The 24505-nt window shown below is 37.2% G+C and overlaps 1 pseudogene; it reads left to right on the top strand.

The window, feature by feature from the left end:
* Window positions 1–23113: 23113 nt before the first annotated feature.
* LOC121972628 lies at window positions 23114–23971 on the top strand (annotated as a pseudogene).
* The last annotated feature ends 534 nt before the right edge of the window (window positions 23972–24505 follow it).

Here is a 24505-nt window from a genome sequence, read left to right as displayed (position 1 = left end):
CAACCGGAGGTGGAGAAACCTCTTACAACTCTCACATAAACATACAACTCAAAACAAAAAGTAAATGTACACAAGTATAACAAAAACCTCTTCTTGCTTGACCTTGTTGCTTGTGATTGCCTCTTGTAATCTTCGGAAATGCAATAGCACCTCAGCCCTGAGCTTGCAAGAACTGGCGGAGAAGATGAGCAGAGCAATATCTAGAACAGTGCACGCGAACCCTTTTTATCGCGCTCACAATGACTATATTTTCAAGCTTAATCGACTAGCCTAATCGATTAAGACTTCCTAATCGATTAGGAAGCTTTCTGTTCGCGCGAGAACAAGCTATAAGTGATTAAGCCTTCCTGCTTAATCGCTTACCGAATCTTCTTTGCCCTTTGCGAAGACAGGCTTAAGCGATCATCCTGATCGCTTAAGCTTCGAATAGAACCATTCTGTTCGAAACAAAAAGCACCGTAAGAGATTACCCTAATTGTTTACCATGTCTTAATCGATAACACTAATTGATTAGACAACCTTTCTAGTGATTCCAAACTTAAGTGATTACCTTAGTCGCTTAAGCTCTGGTAATCGACTACCGTAGTCGATCACCAAACCCTAACTTTCCAACCGAAGTCTAGGGTTCCTTAACCTAACATCCGGTAAACTGTGACCTATTGGGACTCCCCTTTGCCTGACATCCTGTAACAACCACCCTTCTTACTATACTACTCTCTAAGGATGACCGTTACTTAACTACTAACTCAACTTAACCGGTATGATTGAAACCACGAGGAGTCCTTACTGAAAAATTTTGACAGAGTCTCCCCTGTATCGGTGACCATAAATTGAGATACAAACATAGTATACATCAGCCACAGATGGCTGGAACATATAACAAACTCTCACGCAGTTAAATATGTGTCAAATACCAAAATAACTACTTATTAAACAAAACTCATCTCAGCTTGCAATCTAAAACAAGGATGAAATCAAATGACATGAACTATAAAGTACAATATCAAATATTTACAGTCCACTAAAACACGGAAAACTCAATAATAAAGAAAGAAAACTAAAAGAACTCTTTTCTAGCCCCAAGACTTCCATAGTCCTGGCATCACACACCATTCGCGCCACCTTGTCGCCTTCCTTTGCTATATCCTTTCCTTTCCTTTATCTGCAGTAAGAGGAAATGCAATCTATAAGTAAAATGCTTAGTAAGCGCTATCTAACTCACAAAAATCTCGATATGCATGTACATATATCTATAACATAAACTAACTGAATGCTTACTGAAAATCACTCATGCTCATCTAATAGTAAAGGAATCAAACATACTGAAATGCTAAACATGTAAAGCTACTCATGCTCTTCTAATAGCAAAGAAATCAAACATACTGAAATGCTAAACATGTAAAGCTACTCATGCTCTTCTAATAGCAAAGAACAGTAAGCTAATCTAAATAACATGCTAGCATAAAAGAAAACTAAACTTGCTAATTTAAAACAAAATGAAACTTATTTCATTTGTTCTAAACTTATTCTTTTATTCCACTTGTTTAAAACTTATACTTTAATATTTTTATACTTCTGTGAAACTTATTTTACTTGTTCAAAAGCTTATACTTATAATACTTTAAAATAGTAATCAACTTCTCTTGGGCTCAGGCTTAGTACCATCTTATGCGCGTTCCCTAATAGGTTGGGGTAGCGAGCCGCCAATCCTAAAAGAGCATACCTCGGTCTACCAGGGCCAAGACCTTAGAATTGGGCACCTGGATTTGTTTAACGACAACCTCGGAAGTCGGGTACTAGCCTCTTCAAAGTAAAATATCTTATTATCTTAATTACTTCTTCTTTAAATGCCTTGACATTTTAATAAGCACCTTGTGTGCCAAAATCCCTAAAGTCTTGACTTTGGGATCTACTTAAGGCCTTGTCCTTTTACTTTCTTTTCTTTATCTTTCTTATACTTTTCTTAAACCCAAAATACTGTTAGGGTATTTTTTTCATATGTATCTATAAGTGAAATCAACAAGGTAACACACAATCATGCATATTTAAGGGAAATCTAAAGCCTTGTACTACAATGCCTTCCATAAACTATCTGTTAGCAAATCTGTACTATTAAAGAAACTAAATACTTAAAGAAAATCTGCACAACGAAGGGATCTAATCTGTACTAAAATTCTCACATGACAATTATAAACCTAGAATTTCAGATTCTTGTAACCGGCTGAGACCAAATGGAATCCCTGATATTGGCACATCCAAGTACTTTAAGTCTGAACATCAATTATGTCATTAAACTTATAGTCAGAAAAGAATTCTCAGTATAAGATCTATATTGATCAACATGTAAATCTCTTTTCTCATCTTCTTTATGAGACTCACAATAGAAAGCTTCAAAAACAACACTCCTTGAACAAACCTTCATATAAACTGAGATGCTACTTATACAAGCTATATACATGTCATTTCTTAAGAATCTAAATTGAGATGCTAAATATATAAACTAAGATGCTAAATATCTAAACTGAGATGCTCCATATAAAACCATTTCTTAAGAATCTAAACTGAGATACTACGACAGAATTAAAACAAAGGAAACTAAATCACAGCTTGAAACCGGATAGATCATCTATTCTGTACACATGTTCCGGAAACAAGGGGAAAAATAGCAGGAACAATCTAAAATTGATTTGAATTTGGCACTAATCTACATATAAGCAAACTCTAGGTTTCTTTTAAAATACCAACAACAGAAACTCCTTTCCCCTTGGCTGCCTTTTCCCATGCAAAACATACAAACCGCCCCCTGCCTATTGTAGACACAAAAGGATACTAGAAGCTTAAAGAAAAATCTGCACTGTTTCAATTGTTGTTCACGCCTACTACAACGCAAGGAAACTAGAAGCTAAATGAGAAATCCAACTAGTTGCCTGGAATAAAAAAAGCAGTTCGGGTTTTGTACAGCAGCAAAGAAAACGAAAGGGAAATAAAAGCATCAAATCCGAATTCTGCTGCAACCAACAAAACGCCTCAAAAGAAACGGGTCACCAACTTCCAAATCCGTTCATAATTCATTCTACATGAAGAAAGCAAGCACAGCTCCAAATCAGAATCGAAACTACCCTAAATTCTGTTCCAAAATCGTCGAAATCAATTGGAAAGCAAGATTTCATGCAAAGCTTGGGAAACAAGGAAAGGAACGAGGAATAAACTTCGGAACTATCCTACTGCAGGTGAGTAGCAACTTACCTTTGTTTCCTTGACTCACAGCCGAAGGAGAAGCCTTCTAGGGTTCGAAGAAGTGAAGATCTCGGCCACTTCCTCACCTCTATGTGCTCTCCTCGACAAGGTGATCTCGATGGTGTGAATGGCTCTCGGAAAACTCCCTCGATCAGCCGCCGAAGTGAAGCCCTAAGTCCTCTTTTGTGTTTCCATTCGAGCAGAGAACGACGTCGGGAGAGAAAAGGAGAGGTAGGGTTTTTGGTCACGGGTAATCAAGCCCTAAGTTCTCCCTTTATAACTCCAATATTTCTATTAACTACTATTGCTTATATATATTTCGCTACCCTTCCTATTAATAACATCCGCGTGAACACTTGGTCAGCCGTGCATTGGTTAAGGCTTGGCTCGTGGGTTCAAATCTCGGCTGCAACCCTTTTCTTCCTATTATTTCCTGTTATTAACTTCTACTACTTAAATAAACTTCTTCCTTTATTTGATCAAGTAACAACTGCTTGCCCACTTGGTCAGCCGGATCCTCTTAAAGCTTGGTTCGGCCGGAGGTCACGGGTTCGAATCTCGGCTTGGACATTTTTTGTCAAAACTTCCTTCGTTTAGTAAAAATACCAAACGACCTCCAAAAATTGCATAAAAATACTCTAAAAATTTCTAAAAATCTCTAGAATATTTATATAGCATATTTAAATATTTTTAAATTTTTTTTGGGACTCGAAATGAGGAAATTTGGGTTGTTACACATCCGGTCGACCTTGACCTGCTAGGACTTCTTTGCCAAGTGTCCGGTCAATCCTTTGACCCACTTGGACTTTGTTCCTCATGCCAAGTGTCCGGTCCTCCATGACCCACTTGGATTTCTCATCTCATGCCAAGTGTCCGGTCAACCTTGACCCACTTGGACCTCCACATGCCTGGTTTCACTCACCAGGACTCTCACCTAGCTTCACTCATCAAGATTTTCCTACTGCTGCTTCACTCACTAGGGTTTTCACCTGACTTCACTCACCAGGATTTTTCTTCTTCTTACCTTCACTCACTAGGACTTTCACCTGACTTCACTCACCAAGATTTTCCTTCTGCCTAACTTCACTCACTAGGACTTTCCATCTGCCTGGCTTTACTCACCAGGACTTTCACCTAGCTTCACTACTAGGATTTTCCCACTGCTCGACTCCACTCACCGAGACTTTTACCTGCCTCGCTTCACTTACTAAGACTTTCACCTAACTTCACTCACTAGGATTTTCAACTGCATGGCTTCACTCACCAGGACTTTCCCAGTCAAGTATCCGGTCAACTTTGAGCTACTTGACTCTTCTTCACATCAAACTAGTCAAATCTTGACTAGAGGGGAATTGTACCAACAATCTCCCAAATCAGATGATTGTACCTACAATCTCCATATATTGTCAAACATCAAACCCAAATATTAAGACTCCAGCTTGAGACAACTCAAGCTTAGTCAACTTGGTCAACCTTAACCCAGGGATATTGCACCAACAATCTTCCCCTTTTTGATATTTGACAATACCTTTAAGTTAGACTAATCCCATAGCCTCAACTTCTTCTTCATGCCAAAGCATGAATGCGGATTTCCTTCATTCTCTCCCTTTCCTAGAGGGCAAACTCCCTCTTTAGATAATGAAAGTCTAACTTAAAACCTACATTCTCCCCCTTTGACATACATCAAAAAGTCTCCGCCTAAAGAGTTACTCACATGTTGTTCGCTACTTCACTTGTTGTTCACAACACCACAATGAAGGTCACATACCCTACATTGTCTCCAATGCTTACCCTTAAACATACTTCATTCCAATAATGAAGATATCTAATCTTCCATTGTTTTCTTTGTTTACAAGTAAAAGTAAACCATGTTTTCAAGGAGTAGCTCCCCCTCAAAACATGCCCGAGCTTCTGTCATTGCACTAACAATGACTTGGAATTTCTAAACCTTTAGAAAACCCTAAATATGAAGTTATGAGGTTCAAAATATTGATATTGAATGTAAATCTCATCCTAAACTCCAACGTAGTCATTCTTAATCATTCCTCCTTGTTTTCATCATGAAAACTACCCTTAAACATTCATAACTTGGTTTCATAGGGTTAAGGATGGTTAAAATGACTAAACACGGCTTGTTCAACTTAAATCGACTTATTCAAGTTGAAAATAAGATCTTAAGCGCCTAACCAAGGCTCTTAATCGCTTAAGACCGACTGTAATTGGCTGAAGTTGTGATTCAATCAATTCCCAGGGGTTAATCGATTGCTACAATCGATTAAGGTTTTTAATCGATTCCGTGAGCTACTATGCTAAGGGGAATTCACCTAATCGATCAACCTGATCAATTAGGATGTGGTAATCAACTAGCCTAGTCGATTACCATTTCTGATTTTTGAAATTCGATTTCAGCTGAATTTCATAAATACCCCAAAAATTCTATAAAATTTTAAAAATCATGAAAATTCTTGTAGACATGATTTAAGACATATACTCTCATGTAAAAAATAGTTTTCTAAGAAAATACACCTTATTTTTCAAAGATTGACACAAACTTGAAAACTCTTGAAAACTTCAATGTTTTCTTCTAGTTTGTGTCTAACTTTTCAACGATGATTACTATAATAAAATAGCCTTCACCAAGATTTTCTAAAGTATATTTAAAATAATTTTCAAAATTAATTTCCAACCATGTTCTTTAGGCTCAAAGCACATGACTTGTACATTAGCTTTCCCAATGATTGGAGTACACATAATTATATGTTTTGATGAAATCAAAGCTCAAATAGATGCACTAAATCAACATCTTGAGTCTTGTTCATCATCCTAACATCTCACTTGTATCTAATGTGTACTAAAACACATACAAGTCACCTTATAGTCCTTGTGAGATGTAGATTTTGATTTTGTCCTAAACTAGGGATCATACATATCTATCTAGGTATTTTAATTCATGTACATCCACCTAGGATGTCACTTGTTAGTAAATGCCATTGTCCTTAATTTTACGAAATTTAAAACTAATACATGATGATTTTATGACCTACATCAAAATAAGTAATTTTCAAAGGAAAATATACTATTGCTACATGATGTATGTATGACATGATATTTTTGTTTGTTTTTCATAATAAGCATGAATGTAAAATATGATGTCATGGCATATGATGGGCAAACAATCATAACAATTAGCATAAATAAAATATACCTAAATAATTTATCTAAGTATCTTAAATCTTTAGCTAAACTAAATTGATCCTAGATTGCTCTCATTTTCTTAAGAAAATGCCAAAATCCAACTTGACATTTCTTTTGATCTTTCCTACTTGTGCCAATTAAAATTAAGTCTACTTCCTCAAAGTTTGGCACATTTTACTCTTCCAAAGAGTAATCAATTTATCCTTTTCATTTTCAAGGGTTAACAAAAATCTTGAAAATGTCTCTAAGTGTCAACTTTATCAAGATTAGGTTAACCACCCTACCCGTTTAGAGTTGACACTCTCTAAACTCATCTAGGGTGTAGAGAATATGCTCCTAGAAACTCAAAACCTATTGGTGCTCCTTGCATGCTCTAGGTATTCACTAGGAATGTCTTCCCTAGATACCTTCCTAGGCTTCTTAGTAGCCTTGGTCACACTTGACTCCACTAGGTCAACTCTAGGGATAGCTTCCCTTGTGACCTTCTTGGTGACTTTCTTTGACTTCTTAGAAGTCTTAGTCACATTGGTCTTCTCAATGTTAATTCTAAGGATGGCCTCCCTTGTAATCTCGGCTTGACCCCTAGACCTAGGTTTAGTTACATAACTATATGAAACCCTATGATAAGAAGGGATATCCTTCTTGGCTTTGAGTTTGTATCTCAAACTTCTATGGGCATTGGATGGCTCTCGCATTCCTAAACCTAGGTTTTTGTTCTTGAACCCTTGTTCTTCATGTGTGATTTTTCTAAGGGTCCTCTTTAATTTATCAAGTCTTGACCTCAAGGCTTGATTTTCCTTTCATAATTCCTCAGCCTTAGATTTTTTATTGTTACCTTGATTTTCCTTTTTCTTAGACATATATCTAATTTTCTTAGAGTCATTTCCTAATTTGTTATCTACCTTCCTAACCTTAGGTTGAGTTGTTTTTGCATGATAAGGTAATATTTCTCCTTAACTCTATCATGCTTCCTATTTTCATGATAAATAGCATTGAAATGATATAAATTATTTCTAGCATGCTTTTTATCATGTGTCAAAGGATTTGATTCAATAAATGATACCTTGGATTTTACCTTGAAAACTCCCCCTTGACTTGTGTTTTCTCCTTTGACTTTGGTTGGTTTATTCCCCTTTGGACATTGGCTCCGATAATGTCTTTTTTGATGGTACAAGAAATGCACAATGTGTTCCTTGCTCTTCTTTGTCACGGGGCCGACCTCCTTAGGCTTTTCCTTAGCCTTTGGTGTCACTTGACCCTTTTCTTGGTCAACTTAGGGCACTTACTTTTGTAGTGTCCTCTTTCCCTACACTCAAAGAAAATGATATGATTTTTATTATTAACAATTAAAATTGTTTTACTTTTGCTTGTAGGGATGACACATGATCCTCTATTTGATTTTTCTTGACTTGTGGAGGTGGCATCATCTTCCTCTCCATTTGACCTGGAAGTAGAAGCTTCTTCTTTCTCCGGTATCAATGAATGATGCTCCCCCTCAATCCTAGAGGTGGATGCCTCTTCATCATCATCCTCTTGCACATGAAATAATGAGTATAATCCTTTGCCTTTGTCTTTGTGCTCTCTAGAGGATGGACCTTCTTCTTCTTCTTCCGATGTTGAGCACCTCTCAACTTTGAATTCTTCTTCCCCTTGGGTTTGATCCAATGAGTCACTCTCTTTGGATTCTTCTTGGTTTAGTGTAGTGGAGGGGACTTCATGAATCTTTGCCAATTTTCTCCAAAACTCTTTGGCATCTTCAAATTCTCATATCTTGCTCAAGATTGTGCTTGGCAACAAACTAACCAATAATTTGGTTACCTTGTCATTTGCTTCGCACCTTTGAATTTGCTCCTTGCTCCATTTGCTTTTATTGAGAATTTTGCCTTTTTGAATCCATTGGATCTTGAAAGGCTTCCATTAGAGCAAACCATTACTCTATCTCCATCATAAGGAAATTTTTGATTCTTAATTTTCAAGAATCAAAGCTTGTCATTATGAATGGTGGAGACATCCTTGTGTCATATCCAAGTCCACCTTGGAATTCCATTTGAAGTTGAGCTCTTATGATGAAGTCTTTGACTTTGTTGAACTTGCTTTAACTTCTTCTCCCTCTAGCTCATTGCCCTTTCCGATGATGATTCCAGTGAAGAGCGACCTTGCTCTGATACCACTTGTTAGGATCAATTTGTAGCTAGAGGGGGGAGGGGTGAATAGCTCATCGTGCTTCATTTGGTTGCTTCGTGATGATGATTTGTAGCGGATATAACTCAAAGAAAGTTCTCAATGCTATTACAAAGGGTTTACTTGGTATCCACCTCAAGAAGAGGTGACTAATCCAAGGATCCACACTCAAGCACACATTCCACTATGTAAACAACTCCTTCTCGGAACAACCGAGGTGGAGAAACCTCTTACAACTCTCACACAAACATACAACTCAAAACAAAAAGTAAATGTACATAAGTATAACAAAATTCTCTTCTTGCTTGACCTTGTTGCTTATGATTGCCTCTTGTAAGCTTCGAAAATGAAACATCACCTCAACCTTGAGCTTGCAAGAACTAGTGGAGAAGATGAGTAGAGAAATATCTGGAACAGTGTACGCGAACCCTTTTTATTGGGCTCACAACAGCTATATTTTCAAGCTTAATCGACTAGCCTAATCGATTAAACCTTCATAATCAATTAGCCTAATCGATTAGGGAGCTTTCTGTTCATGCGAGAACAAGCTGTAAATGATTAAGCCTTCCTGCTTAATCGCTTACCAAATCTTCTTTGCCTTTTGTGAAGACAGGCTTAAGTGATCATCCTGATCGATTAAGCTTCGAACAGAACCATTCTGTTCGAAACAAAAAGCACCGTAAGAGATTACCCTAATCGCTTACCATGTCTTAATCGATTACACTAATCGATTAGACAACCTTTCTCGTGATTCCAAGCTTAAGCGATTACCATAGTCGCTTAAGTTATGGTAATCGACTACCGTAGTCGATCACCAAATCCTAACTTCCCAACCAAAGTCTAGGGTTCCTTAACCCAATATCCGGTCAACCGTGACATGTTGGGACTCCTCCTTGCCTGACATGTAGTCAACCTTGACCTGCTAGGACCTCTTTGCCAAGTGTCTGGTCAATCCTTTGACCCACTTGGACTTTGTTCCTCGTGCCAAGTGTCAGATCAACTTTGACCCACTTGGACCTCCACATGTCTGGCTTCACTCACCGGGACTCTTACCTGACTTCACTCACCAGGATTTTCCTACTGCCTAGCTTCACTCACTAGTGCTTTCACCTGACTTCACTCACCAGGATTTTCCTTCTGCCTAGCTTCACTGACTAGACTTTCACCTGACTTCACTCACCAGGATTTTCCTTCTACCTAGCTTCACTCACCAGGATTTTCCATCTGCTTGGCTTCACTCACCAGGACTTTCACCAAGCTTCCCTACTAGGATTTTTCCATTGCCCGACTCCACTCACCGGGACTTTAACCTACCTAGTTTCACTCACCAGGACTTTCACCTAGTTTCACTCACTTGGATTTTCAACTGTCTGGCTTCACTCACCAAGACTTTCCCAGTCAAGTATCCGGTCAATCTTGACCTACTTGACTATTCTTCATATCAAATTGGTTAAACCTTGACGAGAGGGGAATTGCACCAACAATCTCCCCAATCGGACGATTGCACCTGCAATTTTCATATATTGTCAAACATCGAAACCCAAACATCAAGACTCAAACTTGAGCCAACTCAATCTTAGTCAACTTGGTCAACCTTGACCTAGGGATATTGCACTAACACAGCCAAGTAGAGATACAACCTACGGAATTTAAGAAAAGGTCAAGAACATGAATTCTTGATTGATAAACTAATTGGAGTAGTGATGCCTTCTTGATTAATATAGGTTAGGTTTCATGGATCTCGATAAAGAAGGGAAAGGAGATAACCAAGAGGAGAAGATAGATCGATATTGGCCGGGATATACCACAAAGGGTGTAGGCTAATATCGGTCGGTATATGTCTCCAAGGAGACAGGCCAATATCGATCGAGACGTACCCTCAAGAAGAAAGACCAATATCAGCCGGGATATTCCTCCAAGGAGGCAGACCCACATCTATCAAGATATACCTCCGAGGAGTTTGGCTGAGATCAGCCAGGATATATCTCAAAGGAGGTAGGCCAATATCGGTCGGGATATACCTCAAAGGAGATAGACTAATATCGGCCGGCATATGCCTTCAAGGAGACATGTCAATATCGATCGAGATGTACCTTCAGGAAGGAAGTCCAATATCGGCCGGGATATACCTCAAAGAAGGTGGGCCAATATCGGCCGGGATATACCTCAAAGAAGGTGGGCCAATATCGGCCGGGATATACCTCAAAGGAGGTAGGCCAATATCGGCCGGGATATACCTCCAAGGAGGCAGACCCATATCTATCAAGATATACCTCCAGTTAGGTTAGCTAAGATCAGTCAGGATATACCTCAAAGGAGGTAGGCCGATATCGAGCAGGACATACTTTTGAAAAGGAAGAACAATATCGGTCGGGATATACCTCAAAGGAGGTAGGCCAATATCGACCGGGATATACCTCCAAGGAGGCAGACCCATATCTATCAAGATATACCTCCAGGGAGGTTGGCTAAGATCAGCTAAGTTATACCTCAAAAGAGGAAGGCCAATATCGATCGGGATATACTTCCAAGTAAGTAGACCAGTATCGATAGATGTATGCCTTTAGGAATGAAAGCCAATATCGGCCGTGCTGAATAATACCTTGAAAAGATACTTGATAAAAATTACATACTTGATAAAATATAGCTCAGTGTTAGCTAGGATAATAAACATAGAGGAGCACGGACGGACATTGCCCCAGGAGCCTCATGAGAGGTAATAATAATTAATCAAACCTAGTTAAGCCCAGCTTCGACCGATACAAAGAACATTGTTATATTAAGCTATCTATGATATAGCAAAAACAGGAGGGGCGAGTAGGAATGATAGAAACACTTTAAAAGGACTTGTGAAACAGGATAGAAGTAAATATTTTAAATAATTAATGAAGATATTTGCAGTATATGATTGTGTAACAGGTGTTATATATTTGGCGGAAAATGTGTTTTTAGACTATTTTACAGGTACTAGATGATAAAGAAGGTACATCTGGGGTACAAAAAAGATTCCTTAAAAGTCATTTACCACAAGTATGCAGCTTACGTCATATCATAACAAACTCTAACAAACCGGGGTCCACTTCATGACTACAGAGGTTATATGAAGTGGTATAAAAAGGGGAATCCTCTCCGTTGGCTAGGTAAGTTCACATCATTGCGCACACTCATAACCCTAATTTTCAACTACTGTTCAGCTTCTTCTTCTTCTTCCTTCTTCCCCACTGAGAGAGATCGCTGACTTGAGCGTCGGAGGGCCTAGCCAGGGATTCCCACCCCGGTCTTAGGTCATTGACGATAGTGTTGGTCGATCTCTTGTGCGCAGGAATGCTTGGAAGCTACAGATCTAGGTTTTCTTCTGTTAGATTTATTTCTTGTCATTGGGACTTTGCACCAGGAAGGTATTCTATGATTCTACCCTCCCCGATCCGCTTTGGGTTTTTCGGATTGGCATTCAGTCAGGTATTATTCTTCATCGAGGAAGTAGGTTTTTTCCTTCTAGCTCTCCGTTTTGTCAAGCTTCTCAAACAAGATCATTGATCATTTTCAATTAAAAAAATATCATCCACATAAATAAGGACAAATATCATAGAATCAACATTGTACTTATAAAATAAAGAGGAGTCAGTCTTCGAGCAAGAGAACCCTTGAGTGTGCAGTTGATAATCGTAATTTATCACATTATTTACACTTCTATATTCATGCTTTTTGATCTTCCACTACAAGAAAAAAGCTAATAGACAACGCTTTTAAAGTGTTATCTTTGTACCTGAAAAAGCGTTGTTAGAGGAACTATTGTTAAAAGTCTGCTCAATGACAACGCTTTTAAAGCGTTGTCGTTTTGCAACGCTTTAAAAGCGTTGTTGTTTTTTTTACAAAGGCAACACTTTTTGCAACGCTTTAAAAGCGTTGTCATTTTAAAGAAAAAAATTAAAAAAAATTATTTAAAAATCATTATTTTTATATTTACGAAACTATTAATTTTCTTTTACCATGTCCAGATTCGAATTTTACATATAATGAGCTTAGCTAATGATTTCAAACTCATACCAAAATAATAGAATTCTGACATTGAAGTAATATTAGTATTTAATTACATGAGAAGCTAGTAAATACCAAAATTAACACTAATTTTGTTTTAAAGTAGATAGTGATATTCACATATAAAACAAAAGAACACAAAATAACTAGCCGACCTCGAAGCCAACAATCTGTTTACTTCTACTAGCTACACTCAAAAATTATTATCCGCTTGAGAACGGGATAAAATAGTACAGTAATTACTACCACAATACTGAAGAAGTAGCTTGTCTTTCTCAATCTATTACAGGAATAAGCAATTGGATTTTGTCTAGGATCTTTGTGAGCTTTGAACAGATTGAACAGTTGGCCTGAAATATAAACAAAAAATTACAGTCAATAGTTTGGACCAAAAAATTACTTCTACTAGCTAGTTTCTATAAATGAACCAAAACTCATTACTCAGAAATGAAATGCTTGCAGAAAGAAAGAAAGAAAGCTTGCAGAAATGCAACGTTTCTTCAAACTGCAGAAAGAAAGCTTGCAGAAATGAAACGCTTTCTTCTCTGCAAATGCTTTCTTGCAAAAAGCACTGTTGTTGCAGAAATGCAACGTTTCTTCAAACTGCAGAAATAAATCTTGCAAAAAGAAAGCTTGCAGAAAGAAAGGCAACGTTTCTTCAAACTACATTCTAAAATGCATGCAGTTTCTAATATACATTCTAAAATGCATGCAGTTTCTAAACTATATTCTTCAGTTTCTAATATGCAGAGAAAGCTTGCAATTTCTCCATTCTAAAATGCATACAGTATTTCTCCATTCTAAAATACATACCGTATTTGCAGAAAGAAAGCTAAAATGAAACGTTTAGAATATGAGTTTAACTAATAGTGGAAAATTGTCAATTTCCTAAAGAAAGCTTGTAGAATTTTTAGTTTAACATGCTTGATAGACTTAAAGCTTGCCAAAATCTTGCAAAAATCTTACAGAAAGCTTGCAGAATATTTGCAAAGAAAGCTTGCAGAATAGACTTAATATTGTGCCATTCATCACAATGCCGATGACCGAACCCATAATGACTTAGCATGAATTAAGGGCAACAAACTGAAGACAAAAAAGTACTCCAATGTATCTGAGCTACAACTTAATTGTCGCCCTTGTAATTTTTTAACTACTGCTGATGTGGCCGCACCCAAGTAGGAAAAAAATGATCTAGTGTTTAAGAACTGGAGCATCTCCACCTAAGTGACTAGTCACCAATGATAATTAGATTGTGTACAAAACAGAACTTATCCATATTAGAGTGTCATTGTGTTGATTAGAACTTGAGCATCTACATCCAAGCAACTAGCCACTAGGATTGATAAGAACCCACTAATAAGTAGCAGTGAAAATTAATAAGCTGGAGAAATTATTGCTCAAAAATCAAATATATTTTACTAGGAAGTCAAAAGGATACCACTAACTGGAGCATTTTCTTGAATGCTGGTGAAGACTCTCACTGCAAGATAAAGAAAAAGTAATTATAAACTGTGTCCAGCAAAATGTAGTAGGGGTTTAGACAAATAAAAGTATTCCTAAATGAACTTTCACCAACAACTTTTAGTCTAGTGAAGTGTATAACAGCATCAAACCTGTAGAAACAAACAAAATGATGTCATACAATGTTAAAAAGGATATCCAAACAAAATCGGAAGTAGAAAGGTAAATGACAGTGAAATAATAAGCAACGAAGGTCTAAATCACAGTGTATTAGGCTTGGCAGCCTCATCATGCAACGCCAAACAAACATCTAAAGCACGCTTACTATAACAATATAACATATGTAATGCTCTTGGGACACTGTTGACAAAGTATGTTTCTTTTTTGGTTGTTCAAACTTCTTCCTTCGAGGCTTCTAATAATTTTAAATGATGACAGTTAGATAGGATGATTAATAAAATAAGTGATAATTTAATTTGAAATAAAATCTAACAAATACCTCATCTTGGTTCACTACCAAGGATAAATAACTCCTTTAAGAAAACTGAGGCAAAGACTATTAGCTAAATCCTGTCTAAAGAAAACAGTGATCACATGACCACAATATATCAAAAAATGTGTAATGACTTTATTGCAGTTACATGATAAAAATTAAGGAACATAATATCCACTAGCATTGAGCATTTATTCCTATAAATTGGAAATATTAATTCTTTATGCTATATTTTTTCAATGGATAATTAGAAAGGTGTGCTTCTTAATTTGGGAGCCTTAAATTCAAGTTTAGATTCATGTCCCATAATTAGAATCAGTTAAAACACCACATGATGATTGTTTACCTTTGAGCAATACCATAGCTGAAGATATTGCCTTCAAAATGGATGTTCCTTCTTTAGGCGTTGGATCAGTGAATTCCTTGAAACTCAAAACATTTGCATCAAATATTGAACAATATTCATATTCTTACAAGGTTGGTCTGCACAAAAATAATAAATTGACCGCTTAATCCATAGCATATAGTAGCGCATTTTCCCAGTAAGAGACATTGAAATGAATTCCAACAACTTATCAAAAGTCATAACACTACAAAAAAAAAACACAATTTTGGGGACAAAAGTTTGGAACGAAAAAAATTCGTCCCAAAATTGGGACAAATTTAGGGTCGAAAATAAATTTCGAACCAAATAACCAACAAAACTTGCAACAAAAAAATTTCGTTTCAGGTTTACAACATAAAAAAAATTCATTGCTAAATTCGTCCCTAAATCTGGAACGAATTAAGAATTTGTCCCAAATTTAGGGACAAATCCTGGATTCAATTTTACAATTTCTATATAATAAAATAAATTTCTATTTCAGCGCTTAAATAATTGAGACCCGAATGACAAAATGGAGACGAAGAATATTTAAAAAGAAATGTGACGATCACATTAGACATGTATTAAGTCACGCAAAGAGTCGGGGGAAAAAGCCAAACTTCATCACTGAAGAAAATTGAGAGAGGATCACTATATTTTGGGCAACGGAGGAAAGCAAACAAAGGAGTGACCTAAATAGAATGAATCAATCTCACAATTCTGGTGACTCAAGTGCTATATATGCGGGAGGCTCCATTAACATAGATGAGCATAGACGGAGAATGATAATTGTTTCACTCTTTCACAAATTTTTAATATATATCAAATTATTTCATTATTTGAAATAATGTTTTTTTAGACCAAGGAGAGAGGGAAGGAGCCTTCTTTCATTGATACTTTCACTCGCACTTTTAAAAAAAAAGATAACACATGGAGTGGGCGAGAGCAAAAGCAGTCAAGGTTGGATTTAATATTTATTTTACCTTAATATATGATTTAAATTTAATTAGTTACCTACCATTATTGTCTTAATATTATATGTGTTTCTATTATATCTAATTAATATCGTATGTGTTTTACAAAACAGGAAAAATATGATCAACTCGAGCTAGCCCAAACATGCTCACAAGCTGGTATCGATAGTCAGGGGTCTGAGGAGTTTGTTGGCAATAATTTGAGTTTATGGTTAGAGGCCAGTGGAGGACCAAAAGGGGGAAGGATATTGGGGATGAGTTCCTTGAGTAGAACCAAAAGATTAGTTGGAACTTCTTCCTCCACATCAGCACTTACGACCCAAATAAATACCTTGACTGATGAGGTTAGCCATCTGAAGGAAATAATATCGCAAAGAGACCAAGAAAGGGTGCAAAGAGACATAGAACGGGCTAATTTGGAGAAATATATTAGAGATATGCGCCGACAACAAGAATTAAGAATGCAACACCTTCAGTTGAGCTCCGCTCAAAGTCAGAATCCTCCCAATGACGACGATGATGATGCCTATGATGATAACGATGATGGCGGAGATGATTTTTGATGATTTTAATAATGTATGATGAATTTTTTTTCTCATGTTTACTACTTTACACATTAATCAATGGTTTTTTAACTTTTCAACTCTGCCATTTGTAGGTTAAGTCTGTTGTCTTCTTGCACTGTTCCACTGTCAATGTATGAGATGACTTATCTTTGACGTAGATTAATCTATATGATTCTTAGTTGTGTACCAGTAACAAAATTAAAGCATAACTAGGCAATATGAATGGAGTCTCTAATACTCTGACTTTATTTTTGTCCTGATTTGATAATGTTGTTTGTGCATGTCTCAATTTGGTATGATCTCAGTGTAGTTGAAGACAACTGTATTTGTTCACCTCTTTTCGGTATTCCTAAGTTCATTAATATGCATTTACTGATCTATATATAAAGTTAGCTTTAAATAATTATGTTATAGTTGTTTAATTATATAAAGTTAACTTAAAATAATTATGTTAAAGTTAGCTTTAAATAGTTGTTTAATTGTGTGCCTTCTTTTTGATAAGCTGCTCTTTCTTGTTTTGTCTTCAATGATAACGATGCATAAAAGTTCTGAATTTGATCTATGTACAGTCTCAAAACTATATAGACACATAAAAGTTCTATATTTCATCTAGAATTACATCACACTATTCTAAAATTCTTTACTAGATAACGATGCATCCTCCTACCTTAATATTTTGCAAAGAGTTATTAAAAATGTCCTAAAGTTATTCATATGAAATTGTCAACTAATTAACACAATGAAATGAACAATTATTTTAAACATCCTTTAGTTTACATTAAATACCAACCAAAGACAAAACTATAAATTCAGCAAATTAAAATGAAAAATAAAGTTAACTAAGTGAGAAAATTTGAATCCTAATACCATACACAAGATCTCTCTCTCTTTCTCTCTATATGATGTGCCAATTATATTAGGTTGTATCATAGTTACGATACATGTACTTAGCTTCAAAATAATTCTTATAATTTTATTTACCGTTGCTATCACATGGATGATTCATATCGTTGCTAAATAGGGCTTTTATTAGAATGTTTAAGGAATTTCACATTTATGTCTTGTTTCCAATTATTCTTGTTACATGGTCATATCGTATAATTTTTACAATCTTTCTTGTTACACTTGATCTAGTTTATTTGTTTGTTGTTATGTAGGCAAAGGAGATTTGATGGGGATCAAAGATTTTGTGGCACACGAAGATGACTATATATATTCTTAGTGTTCTTGGATGGATGATGGACTTATAAAACATTGGGTTGTTGAACTTTGTATCATATTTTCTAGCAGCTTGGATGGATGATGGATCTTGTAAACTTTGTTGGAATCTTTATATTTCTTGAATTATGAGTTGATGTGTTGAATGTTAAATTAGGATGTGTTGAAATGTTAAATTAGGATGTGTTGAATGTTAAATTAGGATGTGTTGAATGCATATTATTTGTTATTTGAATTTGTTTATGTATTTATGGATTGTATTGTAGAAATAAATTGAATCTGGAAAAAATATTTGATATAGGGACGAATTTGGCAACGAAAATGATTTGTCCCATTCTATCGTAATTTGGGACAAAATTATTTTCGTCCCAGAATTCATCCCAGAATCTGGGACGAATTTTGGGACGAAAATTTATCTTATGATTATCAAACTCGTGAGCAAGTTTTTGTTGCCAAATTCGTTGTCAGTTTTGCAACAAATTTATTATTCGTTGCAAACTTAGGAACAAAAATGGCAACAAAAAAAATTTTTCACCGAATTTGTCCCCAAATTTGTTGCAATATTAGGGACAAACATGGCAACAAAAAATAATTTGTCACCGAATTCGTCCCCAAATTTGTTGCAAAAATAGAGACAAATTTGCCGAAAAATTATGTGAATTCATCTCCAAATTCGTTCCTAAGTTTGCAACAAAAACAATTTTCGTTGCAAATTTGTATACTTTTTTGCAACGAATTTGGGGACGAAAATTTTATTCGTCGCCAAATTCGTCCCCAAATTCGTTCTCAAATTTGCAACAATCCATAATTCGTTCCAAAAGTTGGCATTAACCATTTTGGGACGAAAAAATTTTCGTCCCTGAATTTGTCCCAAAAATTTTTACAACGAATTTTCTTTTAAAATTCATCCCCAATTTTGTCCCAGAATGCCTTTTTTTTTTTTGTAGTGTAACCATCTTGAAACATATTGTATTGCATGTAGAAAGAGTTTTCAAATTTCTAGAGCAGATAAAGAGTATTACATAATAAGTTATTTTTAGTTCAACAAGATTATCAAAGATAAATAGCAAGCAACCAAATGAGATGGACCAAATTTTCACTAAAAAAAGGAATCGAGAAGGTATGGCTTGAATTAGAAAAACTTGCTCCAACAATTAGTGCCCAAGCTATACATTACATGGTTTAGAAAACTTTATAGGCTAAGCATCACGCAGCTGCTGCTCTAGGAAAGTGCTTAAGCACAGATGCCTATAGCTTTCAGATGCTTATGCATTGCATATCTGTTTCACTTACAAGCAAGCACAAGCTTAAATCTAAAGTAGAAACATATAGAACCAAACTAGAAGAATACCTAGAATGAAATGAGACATTTAATGGCATAGTGGTAAAGTGCAGAAGTGAGCCATGACCACCTGCAATTGATTGGGAAAAGGAATCAAGAAGGAAGAATCAACAAAGATGAAAAACCCAATTTGTTTTGCTTACCGGAGTTAGGGATTTCCAAAAGCCCAAGTCGGTATTGGGCAGCTCGGTAACCCTAGTAGCCCAGAAGATGAGCATTAATATAAGGGAGCTAGCCGGCGGCGAGGGAGAGTGTGGAGGTCAGCCAAGGGTAGGGGAAGGCATTGAGAACCTTCTTATTGTAGATGTTGAACATCACGTTCAGCGCCCACCACGTGGCGAAGTAAAATCCAATCTTGACATTCTGCACCGCCGCCAATCGGCTCTCCTCCTCACCACTGATCAGCCATCAAAGCCCTAACGAGCTGGGGAACCCCCTTGGCAGCCTCCGCGGAGAGCCATCCCTCTTCCATTAGATTGGCGACTAGGGTATCGATCTTGTGCGGCGATCCGCACCTAGACAAGGTGGAGACCATCTCTGTGTAGAGGTTGAGATCGACATGGTACCACTGCTTGCTTCGGGTGGTAGTGAAGGCTTTCAAGGCAAGGCATGACTGATCCTAAAAAAACAAGCTATTGTTTGAAAGGTGTTCGAGGAGAGATTTGTAGAGAGGGTTTCGTCATAGAGGGGTTAGACGGAGAGGAGTTCGAAGGAGAGATTTGAGGAGAGGGGTTTGTCAGAGAGGGGTTGGACGGAGAGGGGTTCGAAGGACACGAGTTCGGGAAGGGAAAGCATTTTAGGGTTGGCATAAAAATTTCGAGGCCGGAGGAAAGAAAACACTGATGGGAAAAATACGGTGAAGAGGAAAAAATGTGTCTAAGGGAAAAAAATCATGTTATTTTGACAAAAAGGTTCAAAGACAACGCTTTTCAAAAAAGTATTATCGTAGCCCTCAAAAAACTACTCATAGATAACATTTTTTTATAAAATGTTGTCTTTAGTTAAAACAAATTGTTCAAAGACAACGCTTTTAGTGAAAAGCGTTGCAAAAAAAAAAAAAATAGACAACGTTTTTTATAAAAAGCGTTGTCTTTTTAGTATTGTAAAATCTCAATTTTCTTGTAGTGTTCCTGTGTACTAAATATCTTTTATTTGTAATTAAGGCTAATCATTTGGATGTGGTCTTGGTAGGCAATGAAGAGGTCATGGACTCGAGTCAGGTTAATCTAAACTGGGCTTAATTATGAGATTAATTGAAGAGAACCAATTGAACCAATCTAGATAGTCCATTCAAGATATGAGGAGATATAGACTATCCATCAAAGATCTGGTCCATCAGGCTCAAAGGAGATCCATATCTGAAGCCTTTGATTCAGATTTGAACAGATCCAACTATTGATCAAGATCTAGGGAGTTTATGGACATCCGTTCAAATCTAATGGGATTCAAAAATGGATAAGCTACAGGAACTCGAGGATTACCTCATGATTGACACCTCCTTCCTTCTATTCAGCATCCTTCCTTTGTCGGTCGACTACCATCCATCTCTCCATTGTTGACCAACCTCTATCTCATCCACCCCCTTCATCTCCTCTTCACCCTCTTCCGGTTAGGTGAGGTTCCATCTGGCGCCCGAGCTCCACCAAAGCACCATCTTCTTGCCTTCCATCAAGTCGCCGACCATCTATCCATCTCTCCTATTCGGATTCGTGAAGGAGAGCTTCTTTGATTCTGCCATCATCCATGTGCTCTCCAACAATACTTTCTCAACCTGTTAGCCATCTTCATTCCCTACCTCCAGCTTAATCATCGATTCAGATAGTAGTGTTTTCCTCCTCTTCATATCTTATTAGCCACATTTGACCTCAAATTTAAGTTGGGGTTTCCCATCACCAAACATCATCTCTACCTTTCTGATCATCCACAGGCCATTCCAAGTTTTGGACAATAACTTTTACTTCCAAACAACATCTTTTAGATCCCAATCTGAATCCGAACAGTGATATCTTCATCCTAGGCTCGGTTTGTTGTGTTTGAAGTATTGATTTGAACATTTGATTGTTAGTATGATCGTGTTGATGGTTGATTGTAATTGGTTGATTCCCCATGTTTTATATTTCATATACTTAGTTTTGATTGGTTGAAGCTTGCAACGTGTCCGCTCTAATGCCCCGTACAATTCATTCACTCTTGTTAATTCACTTCACTCATTTAATTCGTTCTAAATGCTTTATGTTTGTTAAATGCTTTAGGTTTGTTAGACATTTACCATATGATGTTCTTGATTTCTTTGCAATAATAGTTTAGGTTAGATTAAGTTTCATTACTTGCATTGTTTTTCATTTGTTAGATTTAGATTTCAATCAAACCTAAACCCCACTTCCAAATAAACTGATCCTGAGATTTATTATGCATTGTTTATATTCCTTGTGAGAGATGATTTGAGTTACTCTATACTACATTAGTATAGAGGGGTTCAGTATATTGACTTTGAAATCATGGTATGATACACGGTTATCAACAACCAAGTAGAGAGATGATATAACAATGCACGAGGGGCTTATCGAAGACTATATATAGATTTGATCTTTGGCTGACAAACATGTGTTGAAAGTTGTGAATTAATGAACTTAGGCGACTACTCCATAAAAATAGTTTCCTAAAGATAATCATGAAGAAAGGCATTGAACACATCTAATTGTCATATTAGCTAGTTGAAGCTAACAACTATAGATACTAATCAGTTGACAGTTGTAATCTTAATAACTGGACTGAATGTGACATTCAAATCAATATCTAACTGTTGATTAAATCCTTTTACCACAAGACAAGCTTTATGTTGGATCGAGATGCACGTGAGAGGGCGGGTGAATTATGTGGTTTTGTGAAACTCATCTTTTTTTATTTTAAAATGAGAGTATGTAGCGGAAAAAGAAATAAACAGAAACGAAAAAGACACGAACACAAAGATTTACTTGGTTCAAAGCCTTCGACGACTCCTACTCCAAGACCCAGGTCATGTAAACCTATCAAAGGGTAATCCACTAAATCCTCTTTCAGAATCGTCGGAAGAGTAATTGAATACAAAGAAAGTCAGAGAAGTGTAACATGCTGCACTTCCCATTTGCAGAAAGTAAATACAGTAATTAACTTTTTAGTAAACACTTGTTTGTAGTCGGTCGGCTCGAGCTCAGTGTTTGGGTAGCTTCTAGGTGACAGTCAGACATAGTAGAGTTGTAGCAGGACAACAACAGTAAGATAGAGCAGTTAGAAATTCAGTCGGACGCATAAAAGCTGGTATAGAAGTTGTTGCTTGAAGCTTGGTCGAGATACCCTTATAAAGGGTGTGGAAGGAGCCTTCCATAGCCATGTAGGTGCCTCCAACCTGTAAGCTTGATCCTGAACTTCTTGCTCCTTATCTATGATGAAGTCTAAATTCACTACAACAAAAATGTTAAAAGACAACACCCCAAAGACAACTATTTTAAGAGAAACCATTGTAAATTTGCTCAAAGATAATGGTTTTTGACAAAATCGTTGTCTTTGAACTCCCCATTAAATATAAAAGACAACAGTTTTGAGAAAACTGTTATCATTGAGCGACTTCTTTTTAAATCAACAACACTTTTTACAACGATTTCTAAAAACGTTGTCTTTAAGTGTGTTTTTAGGAGCTAGGACAACAGTTTTGATAAAATCATTGTATTTGACTTTGGTTATTTCCCCCTCACAGTTTTGCTTCCCCTCTCTCCGAATATCTTTTCGGCGCCGTGTTTTCCCCTTCGCGTTCCCGAACCCTAGCCATTTTTCTTTCCCTCTCCTCATACAATCTCTTCACACCATCCTGTCGACCACACAACAGTAAGGGGTGCCGCCTCCGCTGGATCTTCCTCCACGACGGTGTGCTCTCCTCTCCTCAAGTTGCTAATCTGGTTCTTGTTCATTACTTCGATTCATTCACTTTTTCCCTTTAGACTTTGGATTTTCCATCATTTTCAGTGGTAAAAATCTCAACTTATTTACATTTTTTCCCTAGATCCTTAGATGGGAGCACAACACAGCACGAGGCCGCACAACCTAGCTGTTGCAGATGTCGGCGTCGGCGGAGGAGATGGCCACGCGCACCTCCCGTGTCTGGCGGAGCTGATGTCTTACGAGGAGGCCTGCCGCCTCGATCCCGAGCTCGAGACCTTCGACTCCATGCTTCAGCAGCGCACCGGTCGTTCCATCTCCACCCTCATCGGCGGTGTCCAGGTCCGTTCCCTCTCCCTCGATTCCCTCAGGGAGATCATCGGCTGCCTCCTCAAGATGTACCAGGAGGTGGTCAAGGTCATCCTCGACTGCAAGCGTGATGTGTGGAAGAACACCGAGCTCTTCGACCTTGTTGAGGATTACTTCCAAAACAACCTCCAAACTCTCGACGTCTGCACTACCCTCGAAAAGTGCCTCACTAAAGCTCGTGACAACCGGCTCATCCTTCAAGTCGTGTTGCAGCACTTCGCCGAGGAGGAGGAGGAGGACCACAAAGGCGACAATGCGAGGAACTCTCGTACTCTGACGGAGTTGAGGCGCTTCAAGGCGACCGACGATCCCTTCACGGAAGAGTTCTTCAAGGCTTTCCTGTCCATCCACCACCACCAGCTCCATATGCTCAACAAAATGTAGATGAGAAAGAACAAGCTTGATAAGAAGCTCAAATCCATCAAGGCCTGGAGGAAAGTCTCGAGCATCATCTTCGCAGCCACATTGACCACCTTCTTGATCTGCTCGATAGTTGCCGCTGCCATAGCCACCCCGCCTGTTGCTGTAGCTGTGGGCATAGTTGCAGCCATCTCGATTGGATCAATGGGGAAGTGGATCGATTCGCTGCTCAAGGATTACCAGAATGCTTTGATTAATTAAAAAATATTTAAATGTGCATTATTCGTTGACAATTTTTTGTTAACATAGGGAAGTAAGGTTTTAGTTGAGATCCAAGTGTTTTTTTTTAAAAGACATGAAGGGATGTTTAATCGAACTATCAGATTATTAGAAACAGGTATCGAGCTAGTGTAAGTCCATTTGCATGTCTAAATATCATTTTGTTTCTCATTCAACCACCATATTTTATTATCATCTTTTTGATGCCAGATATGTATTTGACGATCAACCTCCAGAGCTGAAGAAACAAGAACTTGCTAAATGGCTAGTCTTTATAGTTTTGTCATTGCCCCCCTCCTTTTTTTTGTTGCAAGATAATGATAATCTTTAAGCTTATTTTGTTCTTTAGATATTCTAAGAGCGAAGATGCAACTAACGATATGAACACAGCAATTGAGGTCATTGCTTCTACATAACAAGTACCTTTATTGAGACTCTTTAGTGTGTTAGAATTCCTTTTGTTGTCTTAGTTGGTTATATTTGCTGTTTACAGACTGGTGATCTGGAGGGAATTGA

The sequence above is a fragment of the Zingiber officinale genome, chromosome 4A, assembly GCF_018446385.1.
Source record: "Zingiber officinale cultivar Zhangliang chromosome 4A, Zo_v1.1, whole genome shotgun sequence".
Taxonomy (NCBI): Eukaryota; Viridiplantae; Streptophyta; class Magnoliopsida; order Zingiberales; family Zingiberaceae; genus Zingiber; species Zingiber officinale.
The sequence above is the reverse complement of the archived record's forward strand: the minus strand, read 5'-3'. Positions and strand labels throughout refer to the sequence as shown.